This window comes from Salmo salar, chromosome 01 (assembly GCF_965601325.2).
Source record: "Salmo salar chromosome 01, fSalSal1, whole genome shotgun sequence".
Lineage (NCBI taxonomy): Eukaryota > Metazoa > Chordata > Actinopteri > Salmoniformes > Salmonidae > Salmo > Salmo salar.
Window position 1 is genome coordinate 23,168,129 of NC_138291.1, and position 15,734 is coordinate 23,183,862.

Genomic DNA, 15,734 nt, shown 5'->3' on the forward strand with positions numbered 1-15,734 from the left:
CTGGTCGCCCGGCCAAACTGAGCAATCGGGGGAGAAGGGCCTTGGTCAGGGAGGTGACCAAGAACCCTATGATCACTCTGACAGAGCTCCAGAGTGCCTCTATGGAGATGGGAGAACCTTCAAGAAGTAAAACCATCTTTGCAGCACTTCACCAATGAGGCCTTTATGGTAGAACGGCCTGACGGAAGCCACTCCTCAGTAAAAGGCACATGACAGCCCGTTTGGAGTTTGTCAAAAGTCACCTAAAGACTCTCAAACCATGAATAACAAGATTCTCTGGTCTGATGAAACCAAGATTCAACGCTTTGGCCTGAATGCCAAGCATCACGTCTGGAGGAAACCTGGCACCATCCCTACAGTGAAGCATGGTGGTGGCAGCATCATGCTGTGGGGATGTTTTTCAGTGGCAGGGACTGGGAGACTAGTCAGGATCGATTGAATGATGAATGGAGCAAAGTACAGAGAGATACTTGATGAAAACCTGCTCCAGAGCACTCAGGACCTCAGACTGGGGCGTAGGTTCACATTCTAACAGGACAACGACCCTAAGCACACAGCCAAGACAATGCAGGAGAGGCTTCGGGACAAGCCTCTGAATGTTCTTGAGTGGCTCAGCCAGAGCCCAGACTTGAACCTGTTCAACATCTCTGGAGAGTCCTGAAAATAGCTGTGCAGCGACTCTCCCCATCCAACCTGACAGAGCTTGAGAGAATCTGCAGAGAAGAATGGGAGAAACTCCCAAAATACAGGTGTGCCAAGCTTGTAGCGTTATACCCAAGAAGACTTGAGTCTGTAATCGCTTGCCAAACGGGCTTCGAAGTACTTAGTAAAGGGTCTGAATAATTATGTTTATTTTTTTTATTTTTTTTATACATTTGCAAAAACGTCTAAAAATCTGTTTTTTGCTTTCACATTATGGGATATTGTGTGTAGATTGATGGGGGGAAAAAACTATTTCATAAATTTTGGAATAAGGCTGTAACGTAACAAAATGTGGAAAAAGTCAAGGGGTCTGAATAATTTCCGAATGCACTGTATGCGTGTAACATCTGATCTAGGGGTAATCAAGATAAAGATACATGATACTCTCTGATACATCTACATATATAGCATGGAATAATTTACAATATACCATGGCATTGTTGAATACTTGTTTCCGATTGGCTTGAAGATCATTCTAGCGTTTATTATTTACTTGTTAATGCCAGAGAAGCCGGTGTTTGGAGGATATATTGGTACGGGTGTTGCTAGGCCCGAGACAAAGTGCCAACTATAGGTATTATAATCTGTGACGCTGTTGGCATTCCATTGTTAGTAGTTGGCACTGTGGCATGGCTGGATTGGTGTTCACTTGGTCTGCTATCAATTAACTGGAGAAACTTAAAATACTTTTGGAACACTTCAAACTCCAAACAAGGTTACTGACTCATGTTTGGCCTATTTGGATCTTATTCCATGATGTGGAACAATCCTGGATTACATAGATTACCATAGTATAACCATTGACTATGCATTTCCTTTTTCTTTATACATTACACCTATGGTTGAAAATGGGATGCCATATTACTAGAAACTTTCGAAGTTAACCAGTAAACTGACAGAATTTTGGTAACTTTCATATTTGTATTTTATTTTATCGGATGATATCTAGTGGCCTTGTTGGGTACTTCAGATTATCAAATGCATCTGTAATAATCTCTGGCCCTTTGTATGGCTTTATCACATTTAAAATATATAAAATAATCAAATAAGATCATTTTTAAATATGACAAAAAACTAGAATGACAAAGCTATAAAACATGATCCTAAATATAAACCATGAACTTTGTGAATACCGTTGGTGTTTATTGAACGTTATGGCAAAATGTACATTTACGCACAAATAAACATACACAAAAGTAATAATTTTTCATGTGATGACCACGAACTACTAGCACACAGCCTGGACACCCATGCATACCCCATAAGGCTTACCACCAGAGGTCTCTTCACAATCCCCAAGTCCAGAACAGACTATTTGAGGAGCACAGTACTACATAGAGCCATAACCGTACTTCTACATCTGCATTGCTTGCTGTTTGGGGTTTTAGGCTCGGTTTCTGTATAAGTACTTTGTGACATCTGCTGATGTTAAAAGGCCTTTATAAATACTTTTGATTGATGACTACATGGAACTTTATTCCACATCAAGTAACTGATGAAAGCAGTAGAATCTGATAAAAGAAACCAGATAAAAATACACCTTATGGAAGAGCAGGGACTGTGATGAGACTCACACACAGGTACAGACACACGACTACCCACACAAACACTATCACACACATTCTACACACACGCACTATTGTTGTATGGTGGTATTATACATTTTGTATTGTAGATATGTAGTGTTGTAATAATGTTATATGATGCATTGTGTTATCTTTTGTTTTATGTGTAATGTAAGTGTCTTAATGTGTTTGGACCCCAGGAAGAGTAGCTGCTGCCTTGGCAGCAACTAATGGGGATCCCTAATAAATACAAATACATAAAGTATAACTAGTAATGTTGCATAGTTCTAGAATGGTTTGGAACTCAGTTTTCTGTTAAAAGAGTTATACATTGCTGAAGTGTACGTACTTTTGAGAACACAAGCTCAAATACATTGCACAAATATTATGAAAATATAGAAATCCTGCATCATTTTTTCCTATATAACAAACGTATAGGGCTTGAAACGACTGAAATGCTTTCTAAATATAGGAATAATGAAATTATAGACAGCTTACTATAACATTTCACCTTTTTAAAATTGTAAAATAAATATGACCATTTCATACAATTGATGGCAGAGCATTTTCTGTCAAGCCTCCTCTGAGCAAAGCAGAGACACCATTCGAATGTCTGCAGTCTCCTTACATTTCAGCTTTATGCACAAAGTGATTTCGTCCCTCTGTGACCAAGAGAAAGTGGTCGGGTTTCAATTCTATGAAATTATGTAGTTGTTTTTTTTCATGTTGAGACCTCTAAATCCAGCTGAGAATATCACAGCGAGATAAAACCACAATTGCTGAAATCACCAGACTGTCCCCCTCCATATCCCATTTCAGGCTCCATTGATGAGGCAGAGCAAATAGATTCTTTGTCTGGATAGGCCAGAAAATGTGGCACATCACTCCCTATGCAAATGTAGGTGTGAAACCTGACCCTTCTGGTGTTTTCAAGACAACTGGGAACTCATGACGTCAGTGATCTTCTGGCTGGAAAGTCAGAGCTCTAGAAAGATGCCCGAGTTTCCGACTTGATATTCCGAGTTGGATGACATTTCAAAATATTTTTCTCAGTCGGAGCTCATTTTTTTCCTAGTTCCCAGTTGTCGTGAACGCACTGAGGTCCAAGTTCCCAGTGGTCGTGAACGCACTGAGGTCCAAGTTCCCAGTGGTCGTGAACGCACTGAGGTCCAAGTTCCCAGTTGTCGTGAACGCACTGAGGTCCAAGTTCCCAGTGGTCGTGAACGCACTGAGGTCCAAGTTCCCAGTTGCCAGTTGCTTTGAACACAGCATTTAAGTCAACTCTGCTTACAGAGTGGTAGCGGAGAGCAGACAGATGGGCCTTTCTGGCACTATAAAGCACTGGAACCTGCAACGTTCACGGATCGCTTTGTAAACCAAAATATCAGTCGGAACCGGTCCAGAACCATTACGTCATTATGTCTTTGTTGTAAATGTTTTGCCGCCACGCTGGTGGCAACTGTGAAAAAAGTCAATAGTTGGAAGAGTTGCAGAGTTAATTAAAAATTACACTAAAGAGAGTTTCAGCATGAAATATACTTTATATATATATTTTTACACAATTGTATTTATTTTACTATGTCATTATGTCTTTGTTGTAAATGTTTTGCCACCAAACTGGTGGCAGCTGTGAAAAAAGTCAATAGTTGGAAGAGTTGCAGAGTTAATTTAAAATAATGCCATTGTTGATTAGCTGCTTTTAAAAATGTATTTGGCTACTTCCTCTTGATCCATATGGTCTATCTACTAAAAAGTAATGGACAATATGAAGACAGATATATAAAAAAAAAAGCAATACTATATATAAATACATTTAAAAAAGTTATTCAAATATAAATGACCAAAGTCACCATAGATTGCCATAGATTACATGTTAATTACCAAGATTGCCTATAACTTTGGTAGTTCTAAATTAACGGTCATTTTTTGGGGGGGTGTCAGGTAGCCTAGTGGTTAGAGTGTTGGGCCAGTAACCAACAGGTTGCTGGATTGAATCCCGAGCTGTCAAGGTAAAAAAAAAAAAAGATTTGTTGTTCTGCCCATGAACAAGGCAGTTAACCTCCCCAGTAGGCTGTCATTGTAAATAAGACTTGCCTAGTTAAATGATAAGGACAAATGTTATCGTGTGTTGTAAAGTAAGTACATTTTAATTTATTGTACTCTTCCGCTGATGTTTTTATGTCACATATTTTCCAGTATAAGTTTGCCCAGCACGTATACTGAGCACAAGCTTGAAGGGACAGAAGCTTTGAAGTCATGCCCACCTGTTTTATAACCTGCAACATCCATGGTTTGTGCTTTTTGAGAGAAACTCGGAGCATGGAGAATCCCCATTGAGCAGTACTCCTCAGATGTCTAAATTTAGAATATGTGTATGTGTAGTATTGTGTTTTCAAATAGGTTTCTGATAGTGTGTGTTGTCCTTGTGCAGATAACAATGCTGAGGTGGGGCCAGCACGGCAATGTGCACTGGGACATTCAAGTCCTGCTATCGAGAAGCAGTGTGATATAGTTTTCTGCCAAACCAGAAATCAAGGCCTTGGACATGCCTTTTCTCTGTTAGGGATAGGGGTAGTGTATGTTTTCTGACAGTTGCGCCTTTCAAGATTAATGAGTTTATGAGAACTGTGTGTCTTCCTCCAAAAGCCGTCAGTGTTACCAGCAGCATGATAGTGCAGTCCTGACATTGGAATCCAAAAGACAGAGTGAGTTTTGATGTCACAAGAGAACAGAACAATGTGTGTGTGTTTGTGTGTGTGCGTGCATGCATGCGTGCGTGTGTGTGTGGCGGATAAAGCTAACCCCTTTTGTTCCATAGGTTGACCTTCTTCTGAAACAACTTTAAAATATTGTTGATATTTGTAGGGATGGTAAAAAATATTCAGCAATGTAGGTTCAGCATCTTTTAGTTTTTATACATTACAAAATGAAAACAATTGCATAAAACTTAAGAACGTTCCTCACGTTGATTCAAGTTTCTGTACTTGATTTGATTACTCTGTTGTTGCAATAAATTCAAATGTGCCTTGTGATTTACATAAAGTCACTGAAAACTTGCAGTTTTGTTTCTCTCACTATATCTCATAGCCTACTGTAGCACATCAAAACTATAATGATGATAATAATAATTAGAATAAACTTATTATTAAAATAATCTAACCCTCCTGCTGCAGGATAATTTTTCTCCTGCGATGAAACTGGTCAAATATCCGATATCTGTAGCTTACATTGTCATTCTTGTTTACTCTGTAGACGAAGCAGAGAAGAGTAATCACATCAAATTACATTTGACCAGATTATTTTGGTTTATTATTTGAATATTGTTATCTAACCATGTAATTATACCACTTAATGCTACAGCATTTAAGTTATCTGATGTGTTTGTGTAATTAATTACACATGGCGGAGGACATCATTGGATTTCATTCCATTAAAGTGGAAAGCAGAAAAACACAAGCCCTTCTGCATTCCTCTATCCAGTGATCATGGTCACAAGGGTGGTCTGAACCCTAGAGAGTCATCTTTAGATTGGTGGCTCAAGATGAGGACCAATAGTTTCCCACACATACAGGCTTCAGTTGCAGTGTGAAACGTAGGGTGATCAGGAGGCAAGATACAAGCATCCAGGCAGCCTTGTATCTGTGTTGACATCAGTGAACCACTGCCAGACACCCATAAATACATTCCCTTACTTCTAGCTTGATGTGAATGCCAATTGGTACTGGAATAGAGTATGTTTTTGATGTTCTCAGTGTATTCCCGCCAGAGCCTCACTTCCATGTTTCTCACAAGAGAGCCACACACTTCCTGAAATGCATATGTTTTCATGCTGGTAGTCATTTCAGTGATTTGTTGAAAGCTGCATGAGTTAAGATCAGTGTCTCTACAAAGGAGACCTGTTTGTCCAGACACACATGGATTAATCAACTGGACATCCCATGTTCACGAAGTGCTGTGTCACATACTTTAAATGCAGAATCAACGTGAAGTTTAATCTCAACTACTGTATGTTCAGTAATACCAGCTCTGGGTATTCAGATCAGTCTTAAATGTTGAACCAATAGTTTTTTTTACAGTTATGTTTTTAGGGCTTTTCAAATTCACCCCTCATTTAAACTTTTTTTTTTGCATATTTGTATTTTGCATTATAGAAAAAACACCTAAATAACATTTATTTTAACACATTAACTTAAATAACACTTTAACAATTAGATTTAAATTCATAGTACTTGAAATACATTGCACACATGATTAATAAAGCCCTGATCTTAAACTTCCAAAATGAGGGCCATAGCTTGCTCATACAAGTGGTGAAATGCCTGACATGTTTGCAGACATGTTTACAGAGAGTAGGGATAGACAGGACTGCAACCAAGCCAGGACTTGCTGGCCAAGAAAAAAATACAAATCTACCCCCAAATTCCCCCATCGCCCCCACCTCCCCATAAATCTCCAACACAGCTTTGGTTTTGTGAATTTACAGGACTTTTTGGAGAGTAAATATGTAGAATGTTAATTCAAATTATGCTAACTGATGTGGCTCATGCAATAGTCCTTTTGCACAACGTTGCAACGCCCACTTCCGCACAACTTCCTACCCAATACATAGCTTCCTCTCCCGATCGCATCCTGTCAGCCTGATTTTAGCCATACTTGCCTCGAAGTCGCTCGTTTTATCATGAATATACTGAGGTAATCTGTATATTAATATAATCATATTTATATTTAAAATTGTGTTTATCCGTTCAGTTAGTGATTTTTGTAATTTGATTACTGTGTTCTGTGTCTTTTTTTGTCTCTTAGCTAGCTAGCAATTAACTCGCTAACTAGTAAGGTGGCTAGCAATTAGCCAACGCCCCCCACCCCCTCCCTTAACAACCATGGCACTGTTTTATACAAGGTGCTTGCAAGAGCTGCCAAAGATAACAGTGACGGATGTACATCGTCTGGCTAAGACAAGTAGCAAAGCACCGACCTTCAAGTTGGAAAAAGGATTCAAATTTTATGTTTCCAGTTACCTTCTCAACTATGAAGATAAGTGTAGCTAAGTTGCCTATCAGACCAGACGTTTACTCAAAGCAGTAATGTAGTTTAAGACATGCCTTTTACAGTAGCTAGCTAACATGATTGCTCATTCTTTTTATTCAAAACAGTTTTGAACAGGGACAAAGTGACAGGAGAAGTCAGCATAAGGGCTTACTCTATAGGTCCATGAGTAAAAATTAGAAACCACACAGTTTGAGTGAGGGGTGAAAAGTCAGCTGTTTGTGACACACTACGTGGTGGAAGAAAGGTCAGAGATGAAGCCTCGTCTTAGACTAAGAAGTTCCTGTCAATGGAGATCTGCATAAAGAGGCATTTCTTAGTCTAGAACTAGGCTTAACCCATGTCTATGATTCCGTTCTTAGTGTAGTAATTGTTCAGTTGTCCTCCTTGCTGTTTCTGTAAACTCTGTTATGTTGGATGCATTAGATTACATTTAAACAAGGGCATATACCCTTAATAGAAAAGTTTAAACCCATATTTCTGGAATGAATTTAGTGGCTGTTGCATGTTGCGCCAGTCACTTCTGTTTGCTAGTCTTGACAAATGTTGAGTAATGTTTATCAGACCTCAGGATAAGACCCAGATGCAGACAGTTCGAAGTAACAAAAGTTTATTACAAAAACAGGGGGCAGGCAGAGGTCAGTAATCGAGAGCAGAGTCTGAAAGTTACAGAACAGCAGGCAGGCTCAGGGTCAGGGCAGGCAAAGGTCAGTAATCGAGAGCAGAGTCTGAAAGTTACAGAACAGCAGGCAGGCTCAGGGTCAGGGCAGGCAAAGGTCAGTAATCCAGGGCAGTGTCACAAGGTACAGAATGGCAGGTAGGCAACAAGAGACAGAGGGCTGTGAGACATAGGTTTAATCCTAGACACATGAAAAGTGGGATGTACATGTATACGGAGGGTATGGGGCAACACAAGATAAACAGCAGAGGGGCTAATAATACAGGGGGAAAGTTTGCGGGACTCTACCCGGAGCGGCAGATCCCGAGTGGACAGCCATACCCTCTGCCCAAGACGATAGCAGGGAGCCGGGGTCCTTTGGTGGTCCGCCTGTCAACGATACCTGAAGGTGGTCTTGAGAAGAGAGGACCAAGCTCTCTTCCAGGTACGCCGACAGCGGCGGACGAACATCTGGGCAGAGGGTATGTTGACCTCTTCCTCTTTCCTCAGGAAGAGCGGGGGCTGATAACCCACGGAGCACTCGAAGGGCGAGAGCCCAGTGGCCGAGCAGGGAAGGGTGTTCCGGGCGTACTCCACCCACATGGCTCCAGGTGGTGGGGATGGCCGAGATGAGGCACCGAAGAGTCGTCTCCAGGTCCTGATTGGCACGCTCTGACTGGCAGTTGGATTGGGGATGAAATCCGGAGGACAGGCTGGCCGACGACCAATGAGTGTGCAGAACGCCTTCCAGAACCGGGACGAGAACTGAGGACCACGATCGGAAACCTTGTCCTCCGGAAGTCCATGGGTCCGGAAGACGTGCTGCACCATGAGCTGGGCCGTCTCCAAGGCAGAAGATGGTTTGGGAGCGGAAAGAATTGGGTGGCTTTGGAAAACAGCGACGAACGCGGAGACACCTGGAACTATGGTGGGCCACCAAAAGCATTGTCGCACAAAGGCCAGGGTCGGACAGGAGCCAGGGTGGCAGGCAAGCCTGGAGGAATGAGCCCATTCCAAGACCGGGGAGCTGGCAGCGTCTGGAATAAACATCCGGTTAGCCGGGCCCCCCCAGCTAACCGGGTGAACAACAGGACCTATTGAGCTTGCCTGGAGTTGAGATGCTTGGCGGTGCGGAGATATTCTTGTGAGGTTCTTGTGATCTGTCCACACTATGAATGGAAGGTCCGCCCCCTCTAACCAGTGTCTCCCCTCCTCCAAGTCCATCTTTACCACATCATAATTCCTCTCCGTGGCGTTAAGGCGATAGGAGAAGAAGGCGCAGGGATGCAGCTTGAGGTCCAGGGCAGAATACTGGGACAGAACAGCCCCCACTCCGACATCCGAAGCGTCTACTTCCACCACGAACTGACGGGACGAGTCCGGATGTATCAATATGGGAGCTGTGGTGAAGCGGAAGCGAAAATGGCAATAGAAATGGGCAAATCCTAAGAAGCGTTGCAGCTACACTTTGGACGTGGGTTGAGGCCAATCCACCACCGCTCTCACCTTTCCCGGATCCATCTGCACATTCCCAGCAGGAATGATGTATCCAAGGAAGGAGATGGTGGAGCGATGGAACTCGCATTTTTCGGCTTTGACAAACAGCTGGTTCTCCAGGTGATGCTGGAGGACTTGTCGGACGTGGAGAACGTGTTCTTGAGCCGAGAGGGAAAAGATGAGGATGTCGTCGAGGTAGAGGAACGCGAACCGGTTCAACATATCCTGAAGAATGTCATTAACCAGGGCCTGGAACACAGCAGGAGCATTGGTCAAATAGAATGGCATTACCAGATATTCATAGTGTCCGCTATTAGTGTTGAAGACTGTCTTCCACTCGTCACCTTCCTGTATCTGTACCAGGTAGTAGGCATTCCGTAGGTCTAACTTAGAGAAGATAGTGGCCCCCTGGAGTGGCTCGAAAGCCGAGGCGATGAGTGGTAGTGGGTAGCGGTTCTTAACCGTGATGTCATTGAGGCCCTGGTAGTCTATGCACAGGCGCAGGGTTTTGTCCTTCTTCTCCACAAAGAAGAACCCTGCACAGGCGGGGAGGCAGAAGGACAGATACCCCCTGCAGCTAGGGAGTCCTCGATGTACGTCTCCATAGCCTTGCTCTCCGGACCCGACAGTGAATACAGCCATCCCCGGGGTGGTGTAGTGCCCGGGAGAAAGACGATCCCGCAGTCATAGGGTCGATGCGGAGGAAGTGAAGTTGCCTGGGCCTTGCTGAAAACCTCCGGGAGATCCTGGCACTCCGCGGGGATGGCGAAGAGGTACGAGGCTTCTTCCGAGCCCACAGGAAGATGTTCTGGGGCAGGCTGCACCGACTTCAGTCAATAGGCGTGGGAGAATGGGCTCCAGCCCACGATAGTACCAGCAGTCCAGTTGATAAGGCGATTGTGGAGCTGGAGCCAAGAAAACCTCAATACCACGGGAACCTGAGGAGACTTGATGAGCATAAACTGTATAGATTCACTGTGGTTCCCGGACACACGCAGGTGGATAGGAGTAGTATTGTGGGTGACCCTTTCTATAGAGCGTCCATCTAGTGCTCTAACATCCAGGGGGCTGGAGAGGGGCTGAGTGGGGATGCCCAGCTCAGACACCAGGGTGGAATCTATGAAACTCTTGTCAGCCCCAGAGTCAATGAGAACCCCGAGAGATTTAGACTTGTCCCCCCACAGCAGGATGGCATGGAGAGGGGTGCGAGTAAGGGGAGAAGAAAAATTATCTGTATGGCCCAGCAGAGTACCTACTGATGAGCCTGGTCTCTTTAAAGGACAGGTAGAACATAATGATTGGCAGTTCCGCAACACAGACAACTCTGGGTGTTAAGTCTGTGTAAGCATTCAGCTGGAGATAGCCTAGCTCTGCCGAGTTGCATCGGCTCCGAAAAAGGCGAGTCGGCAGACCTCCTCTCCCTCCTACATTCCCGTAGCTGCCTATCAAGCTGGATGGTCAAGGCGATGAGTGAATCAAGAGCCGTAGGCAGCTCCCGGGCTGCAAACTCGTCCTTAATCTCCTCTGATAATCCATGAAGGAATGTGTCGAACAGGGATTCAGGTTCCAGGCACTCTCGGCAGCCAATGTGCGGAAATCAACCACATAGTCTGTCACACTGTGGGAGTCCTGGCGAAGCTGGAGTAACTTCCGGGCAGCATCTCTCTCGGACAACGGAGAATCGAAAACCTTTTTCACCTCAGCCATGAACTCCTCCAGGCTGAAACACGCGGCAGATTGTTGTTCCCACATCGCCGTAGCCCAGGTGGGAGCCCTCCCGGACATTAGCGTTATGAGACAGGCTATCTTCGAGCAGTCCAAGGGGAAGGACGAGGGCTGCAGCTCGAAGATGAGGGAACACTGGGAGAGAAATGCCCAACAGGTTCCTGACCCTCCAGTGAAGCGTTCCGGAGGAGGTAAGCAGGGTTCTCGGGAAGCCGGGGTGGCCTGGAGAGACAAATGACAGGTCAAGGGCAGACAGAGGTCAGTAATCCAGAGCAGAGTCCGAAAGGTACAGAACGGCAGGCATGCTCAGGGTCAGGGTAGGCAGAGGTCAGTAATCCAGGGCAGTGTCATGAGGTACAGAACAGCAGGGGTGGAGGGGGGTGGAGACAAGCACAAAGACAGGTGAAACAGATCAAGGTGTGGCAGATGTTATAGTCTAATCATTTTCTTTTTATATCCCCACGTACATTGTACTGAAGCCCTCTGAGCCAGTAACAATGACACAACATCACTGTTCATGTGTTGCTGGCACTACATTATGCAACCACACAGTTGCATTATTATTCCAGTGTGCACACTATTCCCAGATGTGAACAGCTGTCGTCCCACCTGTGCATAGCTGCACAGAGGCCAAGCAGCAGTGGCATAAGCCAAGGACTATGGTATGTTTTAATTGCTATACAACATACTGTATCAACATCATATGGTTATAATCACATCATAATGCTAAGAAATTATTTAATGAAAACTTAAATCGTCTCATGAATAGATTAAAATAGTGCCCTTGTACTGTCTTTTTACAGGGTCTGAAACCTGGGCCCATAGGCAAAATGGCCATCACCAAGCCCACCAAAAGCACATGGCAAAAGGAGGGATTAGGTGAGTATTCCCTAATAGCCAGTATAGTAGGTAGTAGCTGGTCTTGTCCTATAACACTTTAACTATATAAAATGATTTAATTTCAGGTGGTTTCAAGTACATTGTTTAGATTGGCTAACCACAGTGGCTGCTTTGCAGAAGTACACTACAGCGCCCTTCTTGGAACGCTCCCTGACTTCTCAGTTCTCCAGATAGAAGAGACATACAATAACTTTAACCCTCTATCCAAGCCATTGATCTGCAACATGGGGAAGTCTGCTGAAAAGCTTTTAGTCGACTCCCACTTTGGAAAGGTACAGGTGGGGAACCTCCTGTCTTACCAGCAGCCTCCAATCCCAACGTGACACATAGTTCACCATAAGGAGAGCCCACCATTCCCCTCACTGCCCCTAAATGGCTACGGACTGAGGAGAGAAACTTTCAAAGCTGCACATTTGTGTTCAGTGAAGAAGACCAGCTTCACATAGTCTCTTCGGGTGAGCTTCGCAACAGCCCATAAAATAGAGGAAGCTGCTAGAAAACAGAGTGCTGTCTCTGACTGGCAGGTGCTCTGGAAACCAAGACTGACCACGTCACGGTTCCGAGAGGCTTGCCATGAGAGAGGGCTGACATCCGCAGGCAATCTAGCTGAAAGGATCCTCTAAGACACAGCACCAAAACCTGACATGAAGAGAGGACTGGAGTTGGAGATGGAAGCAGCCAATGACTACTTGAAGATGCAGAATGTCAACTTCTCACCCTGTGGCCGCATCATACATCCTGACGTCCCTTGGCTTCCCTCTTCTCCTGATGGCCTGGTCTACCACCCTCTCGAGCAACCACCCTTTGGCCTAGTTGAGATTAAGAACCCTAACTTAAAGGGTTTTGTGGATTGCAAGTACGTTCACATGCATTACAGTGAACCTTCCCTGAAGACGCAGCATGCCTACTACTGGCAAGGTCAAGGTCAGCTCTGCATCACTGAGTTTTGAGTGGTGTTACTTTGTTGTCTGTGCACATGAGGACATTCTGGTCAAGAGAATACATAGAGACCAAGTGGTGTTCTCACTAATTAGAGAGAAGGGTGACTGGTACTACTTATATGTGTACGTGCAAATGTTCTTAGGCAGGGAAGACTAAAAAACTACGGACAGGCTCCTTTATCTTTCAATTAATGAAAGAGAAACAAACCAACAAATCTGTCTATGCAATTAATTAATTAATAAATCATTGAAAATAATTCAGTATTTTTTTTCTGTTCTGTTGACACTGTAATATGTTTTAGAAGTAAAGTTTATGATATAACAATACTAGGGCTAGGTTTAGGGCTAGGTTTAACCACCTTGTGAAGGACTGGATCTGTGCAACTGATCCCACAAATCGCTGCAGCCCAAAACAACTTCTCACAGTCAACTCCTCTACTTTGTTCCGTAGGTCCTCAATCTCTCTCTGCATCTCTTCCCTCTCAATCAAAACCAGGTTAACTGCAGCGGGCCCAGGCACTGCACAGTACTCATGGTCATGGTAGCTATCCATCTTTTCATCCTCTCCATCTTCAACATTGTCCTCTACACATCCAGTCCTTGGCCTCTCCCTTCTTTCCCAAACACTTGCTCTTGCTTGGACATGGTAGTTATTCCACTGGAATAGCAAAGGTACTGCTCCCTTCTTCAGACGTCAAAGCCCACTAGAAGGTTCAATGAAATCATGTGGTAAAAAGTGTCTACCACACACCTTGGAGTGACTTGTGACGGAGAAGTTTTCAATGCGAATATTGATGACCCGTTTTGCTATCTTAGCTCAGGATCACTGGGAAATGAGAGAAAACTCAAGTATTTTGCTGAGGAGCTACACAATGGAACGAAGCAATATTCTGTGGAGATGACCTCTCACCTCATAAACTTGATGTTACTCTTCTTCATTTCCTAACTTTCAATAAAGATGCCGCAACAACTAATAACTTTAACGTTAGCAAGGTACTGGTAGCTAACGTTTGCTAGCTAAAGAGACAAAAAAAGATACAGAACACAATAATCGAATTACAAAAATCACTAACTCAACAGATAAACACAGTTTTCAACAAGAATGATAAAAAAAATGCTATAGAAATATGATTATATTCAAACACTGAGGTAATGATAAAAATGAGCAACTTCGAGGCTAGTATGGCTACAATCAGGCTGACAGGACGCGATCGGGAGAGGAAGCTATATATGGGGTAGAAAGTTGAGCAGAAGTGGGCGTTGCAACGTTGTGCAAAAGGACAATTGCATGAGCCACATCAGTTAGCATAATTTGAGTTAACATTCTACATTACCATGGAACGTATTGCATCACAATACCAGACAGCCATTGCAAGTGTACTCATGAGTTTACCAGTGTTAGAGGTTCCAAGTCCGTTCTATTCATTATATTTATATGGGCAGCAGAGTAAAGCTGTTCTTCTCTTTGTTGTAATCATGAAGATGATGAAAATGATGAATGTTAGGATGGTGATGAGGATGATTACATCCCTTAATTTGACTATTTTCAAATACAGTACTTATATTCAGTGGGGTCCTATTTTGAACATGGCAGCAGTGACATCAGTGTGCAAATAACTTCTAAGCGTTGCATATGAATATGTGCATCGTCAAACCTGACCACTTGAGAAGAGATACCCTCCCGAGGAGGAGGACTTGAGGTCTGTTGTGCTCTGGAAAATTGTCAGTATGGAAATGATCGATCTGCATGATAATGGAAGAGCCAGGTTAAGCTGGTCTCCGTCCGTGGCTTAAACATCAATATCACAGAGTTATGCCTAGTATTAGAGGGTAACATTCGAGGAGCCCCGCCAGGAAGGCTTGAATGGATGCCAGACCCAAATAGACCACTAATTCCCCATGGAGATGGGCCCACAACCTCAGAGCCAAGCAGAGACCAGCAGGCCTCCTGTGCTGTTCTGTGCAGGGGCGCAACTTTCACTGGGGACGGGGGGACATGTCCCCCTCCACATTCTAAAATTGCATTTTTGTTCCCTGTTAGTTTTATAATTGGAATGCGATACAAAACAAGGCAACAGTGTGGTTTAGGACCATGCGGACGCCTCCGAGCAGTCGGGTAGGCTGTTTGGAGTGTTAATCCGACTGGATAAAACTTTAACCTGTTAGGGCTAGGGGGCAGTATTGACACGGCTGGATAAAAAACATACCCGATTTAATCTGGTTACTACTCCTGCCCAGTAACTAGAATATGCATATAATTATTGGCTTTGGATAGAAAACACGCTAAAGTTTCTAAAACTGTTTGAATGGTGTCTGTGAGTATAACAGAACTCATATGGCAGGCAAAAACCTGAGAAGATTTCATGCAGGAAGTGGCCTGTCTGACAAGGTGTCGTTCTTCTTGTCTCTGTTTATTGAAGAGTGAGGATCTTAGCTATCCCGTGACACTTCCTACGGCTGCCATAGGTTCTCAGAAGGCGGCAAAACGCTGAATCGTGGCTTTGCAGGCTCTGGCTGAAACAAAGTAGCGCGTTTGGGTAGTGGCTGGTTACAGTACTGTGAGACTCAGGCTCGTGCCCGCGTCGACCGAAAGCTTTGTTTTCTTTCCTCTGTTTAGCTAAATGGACATTCCCGGGTCGGAATATTATCGCTTTTTTACGAGAAAAATGGCATAAAAATGGATTTTAAACAGCGGTTGAC